This window comes from Triticum aestivum, chromosome 5D, assembly GCF_018294505.1.
Source record: "Triticum aestivum cultivar Chinese Spring chromosome 5D, IWGSC CS RefSeq v2.1, whole genome shotgun sequence".
Classification (NCBI taxonomy): domain Eukaryota; kingdom Viridiplantae; phylum Streptophyta; class Magnoliopsida; order Poales; family Poaceae; genus Triticum; species Triticum aestivum.
The window spans coordinates 465,622,835-465,644,855 of NC_057808.1; positions in this window are offsets into that span (position 1 = coordinate 465,622,835).

Genomic DNA, 22,021 nt, shown 5'->3' on the forward strand with positions numbered 1-22,021 from the left:
GACCATAACGTGTCCCTAGTAAGCCTCTAGTTGACTAGCTCGTTGATCAATAGATAGTCATGGTTTCCTGACTATGGACATTGGATGTCATTGATAACGGGATCACATCATTAGGAGAATGATGTGATGGACAAGACCCAATCCTAAGCATAGCACAAAAGATCGTGTAGTTCGTTTGCTAGAGCTTTTCCAATGTCAAGTATCATTTCCTTAGACCATGAGATCGTGCAACTCCCGGATGCCGTAGGAGTGCTTTGGGTGTGCCAAACGTCACAACGTAACTGGGTGACTATAAAGGTGCACTACGGGTATCTCCGAAAGTGTCTGTTGGGTTGGCACGGATCGAGACTGGGATTTGTCACTCCGTATGACGGAGAGGTATCTCTGGGCCCACTCGGTAATGCATCATCATAATGAGCTCAATGTGACTAAGGAGTTAGCCACGGGATCATGCATTACGGTACGAGTAAAGAGACTTGCCGGTAACGAGATTGAACAAGGTATTGGGATACCGACGATCGAATCTCGGGCAAGTAACATACCGATTGACAAAGGGAATTGCATACAGGATTGATTGAATCCTCGACATCGTGGTTCATCCGATGAGATCATCGTGGAACATGTGGGAGCCAACATGGATATCCAAATCCCGCTGTTGGTTATTGACCGGAGAGGCGTCTCGGTCATGTCTGCATGTCTCCCGAACCTGTAGGGTCTACACACTTAAGGTTCGGTGACGCTAAGGTTGTAGAGATATGAGTATGCGGAAACCCGAAAGTTGTTCGGAGTCCCGGATGAGATCCCGTACGTCACGAGGAGTTCCGGAATGGTCCGGAGGTGAAGAATTATATATAGGAAGTCCAGTTTTGGCCACCGGGAAAGTTTCGGGGGTTACCGGTATTGTACCGGGACCACCGGAAGGGTCCCGGGGGTCCACCGGGTGGGGCCACCTATCCCGGAGGGCCCCATGGGCTGAAGTGGGAAGGGAACCAGCCCCTAGTGGGCTGGGGCGCCCCCCCATGGGCCTCCCCGTGCTCCTAGGGTTGGAAACCCTGGGGGTGGGGGGCGCCCCACCTGACTTGGGGGTAAGTTTCCCCCCTGGCCGCCGCCCCCCCTTGTAGATGGGATCCAGGGCCGGCTCCCCCCCCCCTCCCAGGGGGCCTATATATAGTGGGGGGAGGGAGGGCAGCAGGACCACAGCCCCTGGCGCCTCCCTCTCCCCTTGCAACACCTCTCCCTCTCGCAGAAGCTTGGCGAAGCCCTGCCGAGATCCCCGCTACATCCACCACCACGCCGTCGTGCTGCTGGATCTCCATCAACCTCTCCTTCCCCCTTGCTGGATCAAGAAGGAGGAGACGTCGCTGCTCCGTACGTGTGTTGAACGCGGAGGTGCCGTCCGTTCGGCACTCGGTCATCGGTGATTTGGATCACGGCGAGTACGACTCCATCAACCCCGTTCACTTGAACGCTTCCGCTCGCGATCTACAAGGGTATGTAGATGCACTCCTTTCCCCTCGTTGCTAGTATACTCCATAGATGGATCTTGGTGATGCGTAGAAAACTTTAAAATTCTGCAACGATCGCCAACAGAGATGACCTCCACACCATCAAATATCTACCATTGATGCTTTAACGACCAGCGAGGCATTGGCTCAACAGCCTGCCCGAGAACTCCATCGGCAACTAGAAGGATCTTGAGGATGCCTTCTGAGCCAACTTGCAGGGAACCTATGTTCGTCCTCCGGATGCCGACGACCTGACTCACATCAAGCAACAACTTGGCGAGTCTGCCAGGAAATTTTGGAATAGGTTCTTGACGAAAAAGAATAAAATCATTGACTATCCTGATGCAGAAGCAATTGCCTCTTTCTGGCACATTGTTCAGGACGAATGGCTAGCATGATAGCTCGGACATGACAAACCAAAGACAATGGCGCCTCTCACCTCTCTAATGACCTGATTCTGCGTAGGAGAAGATAGCTGCTTGGCTTGCAGTAATCACAATGGACACGCAGACACCTCGGAAGTTCGTGATGAGAATGTGAAGCCAAGACGCAACAAGAGCAACAAGCGTCGCCATAGAGGCAATAACATTGACGCCGATCAGGTGACTGTACACACGGAATTCAGCAACCACGTAGCGGCCAGAAGAAGAAGCCCTTTAAAGGGAATAGGGATGACCCATTGCTACTTGTAAACTGTGTTGGGATTTTCCCCGAAGAGGAGGGGTGAAGCAGTACATTAGAGATAAGTATTTCTGCAACACAACGTGACCAGCGACGCACATACTCATCGCTACACTGAACACAGTGCTCTAGATCGACAATCATCGTTGGGCGTTTGCAGGTTCCTTGGAAATTCTTGATGAAGCTCCATCAATTCTTCCCAAGTCTTGATTGAGTTGGGGGGCAAGTTTTCAACCACGTGCGTGCCTGCCCTTCCAAAATCATGGTCAGGTAACGAGGACAGACCGCATGACTGACTTCTAACATATCCATGGCTAACTCATAACTCTCGATCCACTCAGCCGGCTCCAGATTGGTTGTATAATTAGGGACCTTGCGTGGACCCTTGAAATCAGGGGGCATACGCTAATTACGCAAAGCTGGCCCCAAGCATGGCATCCCAATTGTCCTACTAGAAATCCCGGTGCTCTGTAGAGCTGGCTGGGCTAAGGCGAGTGGGGACTGTATCGTAGGTTGAGCATATGTTGTTCCCGTGTTTCCCACATAGCACGAGCGGCGTCAATGATTGCCTGTGCATCTGAGACCATCGATCATTGTAGATTCCGGTGCATCTGTTGTTCCCTCTGTCGCGGCACACTGTTGGAGACCGCTGGTAATTCAGCATGACGACTCTTGCTACGACTCTGATGAGGAGTGGAATGAAGCCGATCCTGACTATGGGAGTAATTTGCCTGCTGGGTGATTGCGGTTTTTAGCATCTCAATAGCGGTCCTGGCCTCGATTTCTATCGGGCTATTTACGGTAATCGAAATCGCGGCGAGATTATGAGTTGCCGCAAGCACATTATCAATTGGGTTGGAATAATGACCCGCTGGAGTCTGGAAACGATGAGGTGGGTGCTGGACCGGCGACTGCTGTTGAGCCGACGCTGGCTGGTGCTGCTAAGCCGGCAATTGTTACTGAGCTGGCGGAGGTTGCAACTAGGTTGTGTTTGGAGGTATAGTCAATTGGGGTATGACACACCTGGCGTGCCGGTACCTGTCCCTGGGATGGGTGCATCTCACGGTGTATCAAACAAATATGTAAGCTCAAAACCTGCCGGCAGCCGACTCTGATGCCTCCTTTGGTGTATCGTAGAATTGTCGTTTTGACGGAGCCGCGCACTGCTGGAGACCGCTGGTGATTCGGCGTGACGACTCCTACTGCGACTCTGATGAGGAGTGGAATGAAGCCGATGCGGACTATGGGAGTAATTTGCCTGCAGGGTGATTGTGGTTTTTAGCATCTCAGTAGCGTTTCTGCCCTCGATTTCTATCAGGCTATTTCTGGTAATCGGAATCGCGGTGAGTTGTGAATTGCCGCCAGCACATTATTGACCGGGTTGGAATAATGACCCGCTGGAGTTTGGAAACAATGAGGTGGGTGCTGGACCGGTGACTACTGTTGATCCGGTGCTGGCTGGTGCTGCTGAGTCGGCAAGTGTTGCTGAGCGGACGGAGGTTGCAACTGGATTGTGTTTGGAGGTACAGTCAATTGGGGCATGACAGGTACCTCACCTAGCGTGCCGGTACCTGTGCCTGGGACGGGTGCATCTCGCGGTGCATCAAACAACCGTGTAGGCTCAAAACCTGCCGGCAGCTGACTCGGATGCCTCCTTTGGTGTACCGCAGAATTCTCGTTTTGACAGAAACTAAGATGAAACGCTTCTGCTTTCAAGCGCTTGGTTTCGCTAAGGATGTGGAACTGTGTCTCCGCCATGCGAGTATTTTCTGCTTTAATATCCTCCTACATCTTGGCCATCTGCTCACGAAGCATCGCAACCTCTATGTTCGGCCATGTTCTCTGTGGTGACTGGAGCTGCGAAAAGAGTGCCCGGAGCAGTCATCAGTTCCGCCCGCGCCTGAGCCGGCCACTTCGGAAGCTGGCTCGAGGTACCAGCCGCCACTGCGGCACTAGCCGTCGTGGAGTTCTGTGCCATCTAGTCCTGTCTGTGTTCTGATTTCCTGCCATGTAGACAACTGCGCGGCGAGGTGGCTCGAAAACCTCCGGATCGATCTCGTCATCAGACAACTGCCCAGCGTGTCATCAAAAAGTGGAAAAATTGACTCGGTGTCTCCAAGCGAGGACTCGCCATCCGAGTTAACCAGCGTGTCACCGCCGGACACGGAACCACCTGACAGGTCGACTCCTTGAGTGAAACCATCGAAGGCATGGATCCGGTTAGGTCTGGTCTAGCGCGCCGACTCGACGGGGTCGGAAATGATGTCTAGCGCGGTACCAAATTCACCAATCACGCCGATGAAGACATGGATCTTGCCGAAGGGACCCAGTATCTGTACTCAATTGGGTTGGCCCTGGGACCCCAGCCTGAGTTATCGATGTAGAGCTTGCCGCGGCGACACTTCGTCATCCATCCGATCACATATCCCTTGATCCCTGGGAGAGTGCCCTTCAAGAACTCTACGCCACAGTGTGGTGGCCCCATGGTGGGCGCCAACTGTCGTGGTTTTGTCATGAAAGATGTCCTCGTGATAGGACTAAATCTTGAGGCCATCGCAACTAGGTGATTGCTTGAACGGGGTTGATTGGGAATGAAGGGCACGAGTTTACCCAGGTTTAGGCCCTCACGATGGAGGTAAAAGCCTACTCCTGCTTGATTGCTATTGACGATGATCTTGATTACAAGGGTGCGGATTCGCTAACCTAGCTTTCAAGAGAATGCAACTTAGTCTTTTCGTCCTAGCGTCTCCCCATTATATAACAGGTTGAGTCCCTAGGTTTACAGGAGATTTCGGGTCATACTGCTAACCCGTATCCTACTCTAACTCTTATCCATCTTGCCTTCCAAGTTAGGGAACTTTCTCCACTTGGGCCTTCTCCGTGAGTTGGCCCATTGGGTTCCTTCATGATCCGGCCTTTTGCCGGGTCTCACTTTGGGCTCTTAGCCCTTGTCTTCACTTTATAATGACCTGGAAGTGAAGTGACTCATGGAGCATCCATCCTCCTGGCTAGGTCAAACTCCTGCTGGGTCTCATCGTGGGGAACATCCCCAACACTATGGATGGCGAAGCTTTGCCTGGTTCTTCAGATCTAAATAGGAGGAAGAAAGGAGGAGGAAGGAGGAAGAAGGCCCAAGCGGGGACGTGCTCGTGAAGAAAGAGACAAAGGGGTCGCGATGTGAGAGGAGGGAGTGGGGGGAGGGCAGGTGGGGTTGGTGGGTCGCGGCCAGAATGCGTGGGCGCTGGAACAGACTAGGGGGCGCGCGGGTTGGTGACCAGGCGTGGGCGCGGGTGGAGAACCAGATGCGAACAAGATCCTTCCTTTTTCGGCTGTACTGCTCGTGCACGAGAGTGCTCCTTCCTTTTCTGGGAGAGCGGTCGCTCCCGTGAACGGGCGCCAGCTAGTCACGTCCTAAAAACATTGGGAGCCAGCTAAGGCCTCAAACAAGGCGACCACCAAACACACATGGCATAAAAACATGTTTATATTTTCTTGATTTTTTTTGTTTTACTTTATATGATTAGTTTGATTAAAGTTGCCTATTTTTATTTCTTGAAACCCCTTTTATTTTTTTTATTTTCCTATCCTTCAGATACATGAAAGTTATTTTTAGATAAACAAACAATTACTTCAACACTCATAAACATTTTAAATAAATAAACCATTGATCTCAAATAAATTGATGTTTTTAAAATACACAACATTGTTTTGGGTGGTCATGGAGTGTTTTTGGGAAAAAAAATGAACAATGTAAACACATATTGCATCAAAGGTAGGTTTATATGGCACCAAATAGTTTTGTCACTTTACTGAAATTATTTCTAAAAGTAGGCTAAACATGTTTTACATGTCGGACTTCTTTGAGCACACACACATTTTTTTCGTAGCTGGTGAAACATATTTGCGAATAAATTTATTATATGAAGTGTTGTTGAGATATTGTATCATATACTCACTTTGTAACCAAACATAATTTACAAATCATTCTTTTTAATTTATAAAAAATAAACATAGATAGATATATTTTTGGGTAGGTATGCACATGTATATTACTCCCTCTGTTCCCTAATATAAGACATTTTAGCTTTTGCTTGATTCGTATGTATCTAGACATATTTTGGTATGTATGTTCACACATTTCAGTATGTATGTAGTCAATATATTGAAATAGCTAAAATTTCTTATATTAGGGAAAGGAGGCAGTATAATTTTAGAATAAAGCAAACCCATTTATTTTATTCTACACATGCTAAACAGGACATGTATTGTAAGCCAGGTCCACCACCACCCATGTGTATGGTGTGTTCTACTGCAGTATTTTTCACCCGAGGATTGAAAAAATGTTAAGATGCAAATGGTGATTGGTGGAATGCTGAAATGCTAAATGTGAAGATATAGATCATGTCTTCAATGATAAAAAAATACTTTGACTAACTGGGACATTTATCAGTTGTTTTTTTTCATTTTAATTTACCCAAAATACTTTGTTTAATTAAGAAATGTGTAAAGTAGTGCGGTTTCATAAAGAATTGAGTGTTAAGTTTTCTTTCAGATAATGAGAGTGAAGTTTTTGACCTCTTTTATTGCTCAAAAGTAGGCTTTGTTTTTTCACATGGTTACGTCGGTCTTTGAGATGGGAATATGTACAGAGAAATTAGAGAATACCCCGTATGTTGCTGTGAGAATTGGTGGATAAAAATTTGGGTTGATAACATGAGAATCAAAATTAAATATACATATGAATTACTATATTTGATTATGTGTAGTTGTAAGGTATTTATTGAATATAAGTAGAATAATTGAATGGAAAATATTTTCCCATGCATGGTTGAATGTTGTCGTTGTTTTTTCCCCATGCATAATTGCATGTTGAGGTGGACCTTATCCCATTCGTGATTCTATGATGAGGTGGCATGCTTGCATATTGAGATAAATAAGTTAGTACGAACGATTCTTTTAGGTATACTAGAGGATACCCCATGCATTGCTACAGGAATTGGTTGATCAAAATGTGGGCTGATAACATGAGAACCAAAATTAAAAATTCATATGATTTATTATATTTGATTTTATATTGTTGTAACCGTATTTAATGAATATAAGTACAATAATTGAATGGAATATATTTTTCCATGCATGGTTGAATATTGTGGTGTGTCTTTTTCATGCATGATTGCATGTTGAGGTGGGCCTTATCCCATTCATAGTTGTATGGTGAGGTGCGCATATTTGCATTTTGAGATAAATAAATTAGTGGGGATGACTCTCTTATGTATATAGGATATAGGATATGATTCATGGATTTACTATCGGTATGATAACATGAAGCCAAGATTTGTGCAAATTATGACCCTTTTATGTACCTTGAAAAACAAGAGACGAATTACGAGTATACCAACCATAAATACTCTTTTTTTGTAAGGTTCACAAATCATCTTTGTTTTGTGTATACCTTGTTACCCTCATTAGTTTTTTTTTTTTGAGGTTTGTTACCCTCATTATGCTAACGTTTTAAACGTGTAACCTTGAACTCGCAAATAACTTGACAATACGATTCTCAAAAAAAAAACTTGGATGTTAATCCGTAGGGCCTCAAAGCAACGGTGCCAAACTTCTCTCGCATAAATGCATTGAGTGAGGATGTGGTCAACGTTATCTTCTTCTTGCAAGCAAGTGTAGCAGTGCGATGGTTAATCTTGCAGCCCGTGCCTCGCACGCTTGTCTAAGGTCCATGGTATGTATTGAACGCTGAACCAAGCAAAAAATTTGCACCGCAGTGGCGCCCAGCTCGTCCAAATGCACGCGTCCATCGGCGATCTGATCAAAACCCAGACAAAGCCGTGCATAGACTGATTTCGCTGTGTAGCTCCCTTGCAGACCAGTGAAATTGATTCTATTGATCCATGTTTCGATCCACCATGGCAATCGCGTAACAGATGTTGGCACTTGTATGTGAGCCACAAAGGAGATGTCCCCATGCATGTCATGTGACCACGCGTTGTCGATGAGGGCTTGCTGAACTGTCCTAGTGTTGCGCGCGCGCGTCTTGACAAACTCCATGATGGTCGGAGGGATCTCACCCACAGTGAATCCATGGATCCATCTATCCTTCCAGAAAAGCACCCTCTCTCCGGTGCCAACCTTGATCTTCACCATGTTGTTAAAGACCATCTTTGCCGATTTATCCGCAATCATCGGGATTCCTTGCCACGGCCTGCTGGGATCTGCCCTCTGAAGCCACTCACATCTGACGCGGAGAGCCAATGCTTGGAGCTGCAAGTTCTTCACCTCTAGACCTCTGAAATATGTAGGCCAGGCAACCGCATCCCACACCACCATGCATTGACCACTGTTGGTCTTTTCCTTCCCTGCCTAAAAGAATGAGCGCATCCACTTCTCAATCTTCTCGAAGACCCAAACCAGTGCATTGAGAACCATGAGTTGGTGAATTGGCCTCGCCGCAATCACCGATTTGTCAAGGATCAATCTGCCTAACCTCTGAATAAGGCCTCGTTGTCAGGCAAGGATAGTTTTCCTCGCGTGGTCCACCAGGGGCTACCAATATGTTTGACCTAACTTGTTGATGGCAAGAGGAATACAAAGATAGCGACAAGGGAACACTCCAATCGGGCACAACAAGATATTCAAAACCCTCTGTCTCCTCTCGTCCGAGCCACCAGTAGAGATTGCAGCCAATTTTGCATAATTGGTCCGCAAGCCAGAAGCCACCCCAAACACATGCAACACCTCTCTGACATGGTATAGATCTTGCTCCGATGGCTTGATAAACATGACGACGTCGTCCGCGGAGATGGACAAACGTTGCATTGACGAGATGCCACGGAACGAGCTGAGGACGCCTTCCTCTTCCGCTATGCAAATCAGTACCGTGAGTGCGTCCATGGCGATGACGAACAGCAGGGGGAGATCAGATCCCCCTGCCTCAGCCCTTTTGCATGGAAGATTGGCCGTCCAGGCACTTCATTGACAATAACTTTGGTACTGGCCATTCCTAGGATGGAAGCAATCCATTTTAACCAACGGTTCCCGAATCCCCTCGCCCTCAACACTTCGAATAGAAAAGGCCATGAAAGCGAGTCGATGGCCCGAGAGATATCCAACTTTAGGAATAGACCTGGCTGTTTCGCGGCGTGGATCTTTCGTCCATGACAATTACCTTCTCGTCCGCCAAGTGGCCCGAAAAAAGATAACTTGACAATAAAGTGTGCCCGCACTAAGCTGTGGTGATATTTTAAAGCCGGTGCCAGTAAGTCCAGTCATTTTCAATCAAAAGTAGAAATATCTTTATCTAATCTCCCGTTAGCTTTGTTGATTTCTACACAGAAAGAGGATATCCAGCTGGTGAGTTCAGTTCCTTCATTCAGAAACAATATAATGCATCTGTCTAAATGTCTAATTAACACGTTAGCTTTGTTAGTTCCAACAGGAAGAAGATATTCACCCACTCATCTACGTAAAAGAAAAGAAGAAGATATCCATGAGAGGACGTGAGAGCGTTCCTGATGAATGCCTGCTCGACCATAGGAACCGTGCGAGACGATAAGAGGCGACAGGGCGGCCAATGGCGCGCCGGAGACACGCATGGGAGCGGCGTCGACGGCCATGCCGCGCTCTCCAAGGTGCCTACCGAGTGAGGAGATAAATATCTCGCTCCACGCCGCTCCCGGTATGTCCCTCCCGCGCATGTCGATCACATGATGGAAAGACTAGCTAGCTCGGACACGACACGATATCGTATGCGTCCATGTATCGATATCCAATCCCCCGGACGGCTAGACATGATGCATGCATGCACTCGGGACAGCGTTTGGCAGCACCCACCCGCCCTGCCGATGTTCGGTCGATGGCTCGGCTCGGCTGATACATACCTCTGATGAAAGCGGCACGATCGGTAAAAGTGGGACGACCGATCATCGATCGAGATGGGTGGCGGGATAGAAGCAGAACCGATCGACCAACACGGCATCCACAACGATCGACGCGCCGCGTCTTGCCCCTTGCCTCACGCCATCTACGCGAACTGTTGTTCGGTGAAGATGCCGGGCACGGACGTGGCTAGACATACCGACAGTCTTTGCAGGCACCAGCAGGCTACTGCACAAGTATGTGGCTGTTTTAGTTTGCAAAGGAAACAAAAGTAGGGTGTATCTAGTTGGGGCCTGTCCATGTCATCATGGAGGAGTACATGCATGCACCACTGAGGAAAATTTTATACACAGAAGTTTAGCAGTAGCGCTGGTAAAAAAAAGCGCTACTGCTATTTACTTGTAGCGCCTGGTCACAAAACGCGCTACAACTAAGGTTATAGCAGTAGCGCCTCTGCAAGAAAAAACGCTACTACTAAAATTCTCACACTGTTCTCGGCAGGGTAGGAATAGTAGTAGCGAGCTTAGGTGAAACGCGCTGCTGCTAAGTTGGTTGTAGCGGCGCTTTTTCTGGGAGAAGTGCTACTGCTAATGAAAATAGAATAAAATGAAAAACAAATAGAAAAGTAAATGAAAATAAAAGATATAGAAAAAGGAGAAAGGAAAAAAGAAAATGTAAAGGAAAATAAAAGGAAAATAAAAATAAAAGAGAAATGCATAGCAGAGCAGGCTTTCAGAACAAGCGATATAGCTAATCTAGCAGTAGCGCGTTCCTTGTACCCCCGCTATAGATAATTTCCTTAAATAAAGGAGAAATGAAAAAAGTAAAGTAAATAAGAAAAGGAAAAAAAGAAAAAAAAAAGAAAAAGGAAAGAAAATAGCTACTGCCTATAGCAGTAGCGCGTTTTGGCAGCCAGCTATAGCGCTTTTCCAGGCCTGCGCTACCGCTATTTTTGACTTAACCCCCGCGCGGTTTTTCTTCCCTCCGGCCACTTCCCCCAAATCCCCCCTCTGTTGTCGCCGCCGCCGTCGCCCTACATCGCCGTCGGCCGTCGCGTGCCCACCCGTCGCCCTCCGCACGCCGTCTGCTGCCCTTGGTTGCCGTCTGCTGCCCACCCTCCATCGCGTGCCCGAGCCCCGACCCCGACCTCGACACCGCGCGCCCCCTCCCTCGGCCACTCTGCCTCCTCCTGCTCCCTAACTCCGCCGGCGCCCGAGGTGAGCACGCCTACACCTCCTCCTCCTCCTCCTCCTCCCCTACCTCTGCCTAGCTAGGGTTCCTAGGGTTCATCAAATTAGCTAGGGTTCATCCAATTAGTTAGGGTTCATCAAATTAGCTAGTACTTGTAGATGCTTAAGTTGTTGTATAGTTGTTGTGCACCCAATGTAGTTAACTAAATATAATTTTTAGGGCAAATTTGTATATGCTTAAGTAGTTAGCTAAATATTATTTTAGGACAAATTTGTATATGCTTAAGTAGTTAACTAAATATATTTTAGGGTTGTATAGTTGCATAAGTACTTGTATAGTTGTTCTGCACCCAATGTATGCTTCAGTAGTTGTATAATTCCTAGGGTTCATCAATGGGTGCTTAAGTAGTTGTAGATGCTTAAGTAGCTAGCTAAGGTTCATCTAATTAGTTAGTACTTGTAGATGCTTAAGTACTAGGGCAGTAGGGTTTAACTATATGTTAATTAGGGCAGTAGGGTTTAGTTTAGAGAGGAAAAATTCAATATAAAAATATAAATTTCTATTAGTGCTGCAAGTCCAGTAGGTTCTTAATTTTACTGATTTTTATTATGACAGAATTTAGGACATAATTTGAATTGAGTTCGTTGGTTCATAATTTGAAATTTAGGAAAAAAATTGAGTTCTAGGGTTCATAATTTATATTAGGACATAATTTTTATTAGGACAGCAATTTAGGACAGAAATATGTAAAGGTTCTAGGTTTTTAGGGTTCATCCATATATATTTGGTTTTTGAATTGAGTTTGAGAGAGCATGAGATTTGTGTAGATTTTCTTGAAGTGCTAGACACTAGGAGATGCAAATTTGAAGTGGTCATGTTATATGCAAATTCCTCAATAGTGTTTGCTCATGTATATCTACTGGTGTAGTTGCTCATGTACAGGTTCTTAAGTGGTCCTGTTATATGCAACATTGAAGTGGTTCGATTGTGCCCAAGTGGCCTTTTGTTGTTTGTAGGGAATGATTCCGAGTGGCCTATGTTTTGCCGGAATGTTGATTCATTTCCGTTCCGGCAAATTTCAGGCGCTCGATTTGTCCACTTTATAGCAAAGGTCATGCCGAAATTTTCCGTGAATTTCGGCATGACTTGTGCTACAAACTAGGACATATCGAGTGCCCGGGATTTGCCGCAACGGGAATGAATCAACATTCCTGCAAAACATAGGCCTTTTTTATGTCATTATTCATTTTATTAGGTCTAGAATTAATTGACTAGATTTAATCGTAGGAAACATGGCTAGCAATGATGAAGGGCAGGGTTCTGGTGATTGCAACGTCTACGAGGCGGCAGACGCCTATTTGAACTATCTCGGGGAGCAACAGTTGTTGCAGTGCCCACCTGTCACATCCGAGACTGAGACCGACATCGAGACCGGCGCTGAGACCGATACCGGCACCGACATCGGCGCCGAGACCGGCATCGAGAGTGGCGAAGCCGGTATAGAACCGAAACCGAAGAGGATACGGCGCCCAAACTAGCTCAACACTACTAGACTGGTGGTCACGGAGGTGGACTCCGGCAATTTTGAGCCAAAAGAGCCTGCGGAAGCACGCATGTGCTACGGCAATCAAATAGGTTGCATCCTACGGACAACCGCCACCATCAACGATGAGAAATTAAAGAAGATACCAAATATGGAGCACTCCCTCCTAAGGAAGCTGCACCAGGGATTCTTGTTCCTGGGCCGAGATGAAATCAAATATACTCGACCGTGGCAAGACCCGCCAATGAAGAAGATAAACAAACGAGCCATGGGCAAGTTTAGCGGCGTGTTGTCCGCCTAGAAAGTAAGGGTGAAACATTGGATCATCGTCAAGGAGGAACCCTACTCCGAGATTGTAAAGGATAATCGACAATTACAGAAGAGTAGTTCGAAATATTCAAGAAGGCTTGCGTTGCCGAAGCTGCCAAAGAAAAGTCGGAGTACATGAAGGGGCTTCAAGAGAGGAACATGGGGTGCCACCACCTCGGAAGCCATGGTTACGCGGGGAAGAGGCCCATATGGGCCAAGGAGGACGCGGAATGCGGAAGTCCGGGGATCCCAGACCCCTTGGCGGAGTTCACCGTCTCGCAGGAGCGTGACGTCATCAGGGTCTGGTACCATTGGGACCGAGTCAACAAGGTTTTCGATATAGACGCGGTCACGAAGGAGTTCATGAGACTACTGGTAATTATCAATTTACCCCCTAATTTTAGCTTCTGATCAATTCGACTGCACGTTTAGTCACATTTGTAAATGATCCACATTCCTTTTGTAGAAAGAGCAGCACAGGATTGCGGCCGAAAGCGACTCGCCGTCTGAGGTGTTGGCAAGGCCCAAGTGGGACACCCCATTCAACCGGGCCTTGAACATATTGAAAGGACTCCCGGTGGACACTCGGCCATCGTATGGACGCGTGCACGGCGTCAGAGGCGCTGCCATGTGGAAGAAGTACTACTGTGAGACCGCCGATGAGAGAAAGGAAAGACGGAGGTTAAACGAAGAAAACATCGACAAGAAGGTTGAGATCGCGGTTGATAAGAAATCAGCTGAGACAGTCAAAGCAGCGGTAGCTGCCGCAAGAGAGGAAGTGGCAGCTTCGCATAGTATCTTGATTCCGGCTATCGTCAGTTGGAGCAAGCAAAATCCAGATAAAGAGGCAGCGGACTTTCCCCTTTCCAACTTCCTCGGGAGCAGCTCGTTTAGCGTTGCACCAGCACCTACTCACGCAACCGCACCTACTCCCGCACCTGCTCATAGCAGCCCGTCCTCCGTCTCTGGCATTCTCGGCGGGGCATCATCTTAATTTGGCTGAGCTCGACGCCCTCACGGTACCTGTCACACCGGCCCTCTTCAATATATAATCTCCTGTTTTCGTTGCCTTTCGAATGTCTCACGTCGCAGACATGTCTTTGCAGGATGACATAACCCTATGCACCATACTGTACACCATCAATGGCTAGAAGGTGGACGTGGGAAAGGCGACGATAGTGAAGCCGAAGGAAGAATTGTTCCACAGCCGGCCGATCCCCCTGACGTCTTCAAGGTTTCCGTGGCCAGTGTCAAACTGGGTCACGAGAATTTGGCTCCTCTGGTAGCACTAGGGGGAGATGACGACAAGACCACGCGGCGGCTTGGCGATTGCAAGAGTTGCGTCCTATTTTGGCTGAAGTGTCTGCTTCGTCTGGAGGCGGTCGGGAGCACACCCACGACCATGCAGCCTCAGCAAGGTATGAACACCAACACCCCACCTACCCCAATTAGTGTCGCCTGTCGTGCCGGGTGATAGCGGACGGCATGAGGAAGAGGCTCCATTAGTGGCTGATGATGTCACCGTCATCGAAGAAGCAATGCATGATGCCATCGACGAGGATGACGATCACCCTCTACAGTATCTCAATACCGGCGCCTATGATGACGGAGGAATTATGGCTCAGCAGTATGAGTACTCAGGGTTTGAGCGTGATGAGTTGGTGCCTGAATTGCCGGAGGATGAACGTATGATAGGCTCACTTACAGTAGCAAAGAAGCATTGGAAGAGGCCGAAGAAAGGCAAAGCTGCTTCTATGAGCCAGCCGCCTCCGCAGCCTCGGGTTGAAGACTGTATACCTATCATAGGTGCGCCGAAATACCATGTCCCCGGTGATCCGATCCTACCTAAGGCAGTGGTAGAGGCCATATATGGCGATCTAAGGAGACTTCATGACGATGTGATGCGAAGAGAGAAAAGCCTGCTCGCCTCAAAAAAATCCAGGATACCCGCTCTACGTGGTTAACGTGCCGCAGCAAAGGTTGTACATTGACACATTCCCCGCGGAAAAGTTCTTCCTTCGATTCGATTACATCTTCGACATGTTTCACTTGAAAAAACTGGATTTAAAGTTTGTCCGCCTTTTTGCCTTGTACATGAACTACATCATCAGGATTGAGCAAATACCTTATATCTGTGTCGCTGACCCGTACTTCATGCACGAGGGCTTCTTGGCAGTCTGCCCAAAGCACCGTGAATACATGAGTAACTACATCGCTGATTTCATGGTCGGCAATAAGGACAAGGAGATGATTCGCGTGCCTTATATCCCATGTAAGTCATCCACGGATATCCTTCCTTCGATTTCAATCATTCATTTGCACGCATGGAGGCTAATTTGAGGTGTACTTATTTTACGCAGCGATGGGCGTGCCTTCCTCATCATCCTTTACCCCCGATTCTCCCAAGCTCTTTATTTGGACTCATTGAAGAACATGAAGAAAAAGGATTACACCCACATCAAGTCTATTCTCGACAGTGCTATCTTAAGCTATGGCCTATGGGGTGGAGAGATCACGCTCAAGAAGACAAGGAACCGCGCGCCCGCCTTCGGCCATAAGACCGACTTCTGCTGCATCCAGCAACCGAGTGGTACTCTCACTGATGGATTTTATGTCCTCCACCACATGCCGGAGTATAGACGGGATCAACAGAACCTTCGCATGTCATCTAGATCCGGCGATGCCAATATTCTGCAATGGGCAAAGAAACTAGGAGATGTCCCGGATCATCGACTCCGAGCTGAGTTCTATCATATCCAGCGTCCAAATCATCATGAAGGAGGTCCTAAAAAACAGGGCAGTTCTACGAAGAAGCGCAAATGTCGCGGGAAGACGTTCGAACACGCGTAGCCGCTCAGCATCTCGACCTGAAGCCTTTCACTGCACTCGAGGACTATCTCCCTGATTTGGATGGATGGCACGACATGTTGGAGTGATTGACGATATATGACAATTTGTCCGTTTAGTCCATACTTTCTCTATGACGAAACTTTGTGATTTAATTAAACCGTCCTCCTCAACTAGCGAAGATCACTCTAGTTAGGGCATTTTGGGTACGATGAACTTTGTTATTTATGCTTATGATATGTTGCTTCTATTTTTTCCAACTCTGTCTCTTTCTGTTGCTCAACTATATATGTTGCCTATTATTGAATCATGTGACGATGTAGGTACATAGATCATCGATGGCGAAGAAGTGCTACGCCAGGAGTATACGACGAGTGGCCTGAGTGTCAGGCTCAGGTGTACCGTTTCTGAGCGACAGCCAGAGAGGGTTCGATAGCAGAGCCGAAGCGGAAAATAGTTAGTCTAGGTTCACGCTAGTGCGAGAGAGGGATCCGAACCCGCGCCTCAAGAAGTACTACATTATGTATGATGAGACATGTCAGTTAACTTGTATCGCCATATCGTGATTATGATGTGACGACATTATTTGTGTTGAATGATATGATGAGACTATTATGTTTATGATATGATGAGCATATTGCTTGTTTATGATATGATTAGAATACTGTATAAAATCTATACAAAAACATCGCAAGTACATACCAAAAAAGTGAAAAATATAGTAGTAGCGCTCTTTATCGCTGGACAGGAAAACGCTACTGCTAAGCCACTTAGCAGTAGCGCTGGTATGGACAGCGCTACTGCTAAGTAGGTATAGCAGTAGCGCTGGTCAAAATGCACTACTGCTAAACGTTAGCCGTAGAGCCGTATCAGTAGCGCGGGATCCCGCGCTACTGCTAGGCTTTTCCCTAGTAGTGATGTGCTGGCGATTATCATTAGAATTACCTCACAATTAGTTAGAAGTGGATAATGCTTCGTTAGAAAGGCACGGGTGACCTAACAGCATCTACAACCGGACTTGGTAAAGCCGGTCCTCAAATGCCCGCAGACACGCCTGGACGCGTCTGCGGGCACTGACCCATCACACCTCAAATTTTTCTTCTCACAACTGGACACCTCAATTAGCAATACCTCAAATCCATAAAAAATATGCAACTACGTAAACGATGCATTACACACATCATTCGACTACTACATCAAGACATGCCATCGGACTACCAAAATTTGACATGTTCTACCTACATGCAAGCTATGTAGAAGATCATCCACCATTGCCCTTGCACTTCTCGGCACCGAATCGAGCCGGGTCTGCTCATCGCCGGAGTTGTCCGACCCGTCGTTGCCATCCATCTTCTCCTTGGGGGGCAGTCCAGCCATGGCATGAACCACCCGATTCAGCTCTCGGGCGAGGGCGGGCGTGTTCCTCTGCTGCTGCTTCTTTACAATGCGGGCGCGGATGGCTTGCTCCTCCATGGCAGCGCGCGTCGTCGCATTAGCCGCCTCTGCCACTGCAATGTCGGCAGCGAGTCGGGCCTCGGCGACGCTCATCCTCTCCTTCCCACGACGGGCACACCGGTACCTGTAGGACTCATACTCCGGCGGACCAGTGATGGTGAAAGGGGGATTGGAAGGCTCTCGGGAGAACCGCGATGATCTAATACCGGAGGATCCGAGCAACCGATGCAACGACGGAATGGACTCGCGCCGGACAGATCCCGCCGTCAGTCGGGCGCAGTCCTCCCGGGAGCGGTGGAGTACAATGCAGATGGCCATTTCCTCCTCCAACCCGCATGACACGACACCCCAGTCGATGGATTCGGACTGGTCGGAGTCAGATCCGCTGCCCGCCATGCCGGAGATGGTCAGAGATCGCCGGATGGGAGCTTGGGTGGCGGAGTGGAGGGGAGGGGAGTAGAGTGAAGTGGCTAGGGTTTCGTCTGGGGAGTGGATGGGGACGAATATATGTGGGTGAAGGAAATATGCCCTAGAGGCAATAATAAAGTATTATATATTTCCTTATATCATGATAAATGTTTATTATTCATGCTAGAATTGTATTAACCGGAAACATAATACATGTGTGAATACATAGACAAACAGAGTGTCACTAGTATGCCTCTACTTGACTAGCTCGTTAATCAAAGATGGTTATGTTTCCTAGCCATAGACATGAGTTGTCATTTGATTAACGAGATCACCTCATTAGGAGAATGACGTGACTGACATGACCCATTCCGTTAGCTTAGCACCCGATCGTTTAGTATGTTGCTATTGCTTTCTTCATGACTTATACATGTTCCTATGACTATGAGATTATGCAACTCCCGTTTACCGGAGGAACACTTTGTGTGCTACCAAACGTCACACCGTAAATGGGTGATTATAAAGGTGCTCTACAGGTGTCTCCAAAAGTACTTGTTGGGTTGGCGTATTTCGAGATTAGGATTTGTCACTCCGATTGTCGGAGAGGTATCTCTGGGCCCCCTCGGTAATGCACATCACTATAAGCCTTGCAAGCATTGTGACTAATGAGTTAGTTGCGGGATGATGTATTACGGAACTAGTAAAGAGACTTGCCGGCAACGAGATTGAACTAGGTATCGAGATACCGACGATCGAATCTCGGGCAAGTAACATACCGATGACAAAGGGAACAACGTATGTTGTTATGCGGTCTGACCGATAAAGATCTTCATAGAATATGTGGGACCAATATGGGCATCCAGGTCCCGCTATTGGTTATTGACCGGAGAGGTGTCTCGGTCATGTCTACATAGTTCTAGAACCCGAAGGGTCCGCACGCTTAAAGTTACGATGACAGTTATATTATGAGTTTATATGTTTTGATGTACCAAAGGTTGTTCGGAGTCCCGGATGTGATCACGGACATGACGAGGAGTCTCAAAATGGTCGAGACATAAAGATTGATATATTGGACGACTATATTCGGACACCGGAAGTGTTCCGGAGAAGTTTCGGATTAAACCGGAGTGCCGGAGGGTTAGCGGCACCCCCCGGGGAAGTATTGGGCCTTAGTGGGCCTTGAGGGGAGAGAGAGAGGGCAGCAGCCAGGAGGTGGCGCGCCCCCTCGCAGGAGGAGTCCTAGTTGGACTAGGAGAAGGGGGCGCAGCCCCCTTTCCCTCTCCCTCTCCCTCTCTTTCCTTCCCCCCCTCTCTTCCTAGTTGGACTAGGAAAGGGGAGTCCTACTCCTGCTAGGAGGAGGACTCCCCCCTCTCCTTGGCGCGCCCAAAGGCAGCCGGCCTCCCCCTTGCTCCTTTATATACGGGGGCAGGGGGGCACCTCTAGACACACTTGATATACGATATTTTAGCCGTGTGCGGTGCCCCCCCTCCACCATATTACACCTCGATAATACCGTTGCGGAGCTTAGGCGAAGCCCTGCGTCGGTGGAACATCATCATCGTCACCACGCCGTCGTGCTGACGAAACTCTCCCTCAACACTCGGCTGGATCGGAGTTCGAGGGACGTCATCGAGCTGAACGTGTGTAGAACTCGGAGGTCCCGTAAGTTCGGTACTTGATCGGTCGGATCGTGAAGACGTACGACTACATCAACCGCGTTGTGATAACGCTTCCGCTGTCGGTCTATGAGGGTACGTGGACAACACTCTCCCCTCTCGTTGCTATGCATCACCATGATCTTGCGTGTGCGTAGGAAATTTTTGAAATTACTACGTTCCCCAACAGTGGGTTCGTGTGGGCAAGTGTTCGACATGGCGGATGCGCCCGATCGTGCCCGGGCCTCCCCATATCCGCCCCATATTTTGGCTGGATATGAGGGGTGCCGGTCAGTCCGGGTGTTTGAGGCTGGTTTGAGGCACCCGTCTGGGTCAGTTTATTTTGACCGGTTAGTGACCGAGCCGTCCACCCGGGCGTATGAGGGGGGGGGGGGTTGAGGTGCCCGACTATAGATGATCTAACCCTAGCCGCCATCTGTGATCCTATCCCTGTCACTACCTTTAGGCAAAGCCCGCATGGCGCTGGCAATGAGAGACAGGTTGTATGGAGGAGCTGGTGGGTTGCTGCGGGAAGGCGACAATGATTCGTGGTCGGGCTGCGGCTGTCAGCATGTGATGCTCAACGGCGGTATTTGTGATCTAGCGCGGTGATCTTCAACGATAATGCGGTCTGGCTAGGACGCCGGAGAAAAGGTTGTCGGTGTATATAGTCCTGGACGGTGGCGAGGCTGACATCAGACCTAGAACTATCATGCAACGTAATTGGTGAAGTTTTCATGTTTCTTAGGGAGTCTTCGAGTTTGGTTTGGGGCGGCGAGGCGGTGGTGTTGTCCCCGTATAGGAATAATGTTCTCCCATCTCTTTCCCTATTCTGTTGGTGTGTTTATCACTGGCGGAGGGCATGTGGAGCCATGTCTCCGATAGGTCTTCCAGGATCTTGTTTGTTTAGTTATCTGGTAGATCCGTCTAGATATGGCCGGCGTTCACGGTCTTCAGAGTTTACATGACCTTATCGGCGCTTTCCTCTCTAGTGTGGCGATTTGCTCTGCAGATCGCGGTCGTCGGCGTTTCTTGGTCGCATCGACGACCTCCTGGCTACTGCTTCTACAAACTTCTGGGTTTAAAAAGTTTGCTCCGTCGAGGTGTAGGCCTAGGCGGCATCGAGCTATGCTCATGGCGAGCCGCCAGTGGATGCAGGAGGAAGAGGACTCCCCCCTCCCAGAAATTTGAATGTAATTTTATCTTTTTGTATAGTTGTGTTTGTAAGGACTTAATATATAATATTGAGCCCTTTCGCAAAAGAAAAGGTTAGCAGAGGATAATGACCCAATAAGAAAAAAAAACTCTCCTTACCCGAGGAGCATCCCTCCAAGTCTAGAAAGCAAGGGCTTTTCTTAATGATTGCTAGAGCAAAAAAGAGTGCAGTGAAAAAATAATCGCTGATGGACTAAGTAATAGCAAAAGTGATATCATAGTTCCAAAATATATGGCATGTAAGCTTGGTCCTAAGTTAGTTTCTTTGTAAATTTGACCAAATTTATTGAAAAAAGTACATTTGGAATATATAAAAATACAACATAAACATACTTCATAATGGATTAACTTCACCGGCGGGGGCCTCCTCTTTGTTAATCTATGTCGGTTAGTGCAACACCCTGCCCCTACCGGGCAGACATCCTTAAAGTCCGAGGTAGATAGATATCTCTGGTGCCTAAACCATAAACACTTAGTCTTGGCCAAGGTTGTCAGAATTGCAATCGGAATTGGATCGAAACCCCTATGGTAGGATTGCAAATTGTAGGATCCTATCTAACAGAATCTTAGATCCTAAATTCTATTAGCTAGATCGTAGAATCGGCCCAACAAAAGTATGGATAAATTTGTATACTCACAAAAAGGAAGTCGTGATTCTGACAACCTTGGTCTTGGCCAAGCTCCTCCTCATCTCCACCGCCGTCGGGTGGGAAAAAAATTCAGCGGAGAGTGCATACACAAAATAATTGGCTGATGAAGCCCAACAGTGTATAGTTGACTATGTAACAGCAAAACGTGCTTATCCATATGTGCCATTAGTTAGGTTGCACTTGCACATTGGCAGAAGCAAGGAAACAACGGCGGGCATAGTGGGATATTAAGGTGTACGTAGGGCACCAGCTGCTGCCTATCTTTGCCTGTGATCTAAGGCAGAGATGAATTCCTCCGCGCACCTAGCTCCGACTTGGAAGTGATCAAGGTCAAGCCACATATGATCAAATTATATGTATCATCGAAGTCACGAAATAGCAATCAAAGATGGTCTATTCGAAGACTAAAGCGCGCGGAGATTTGACCATAGTCCTCAGGCAAATTAAATTGGACGACACAAAGAGCTGGACGAAATGTTCTTCTATTCCCTTCCCGTGAGGGCAAATTAAACCAGGCGAGGAACAAGTAGTTCACTAGCGTACGTAGAACCTGATGAGAACAGGAGCAGCTAGCATAGTGTAAACGTGGCAAAAATATCAGGCAACACGGCATGCACCTGGTGGATGTGTCACCTGGCCGGCCGGTGAGCGGCCGGGGGTACGTGAGTCCATGTG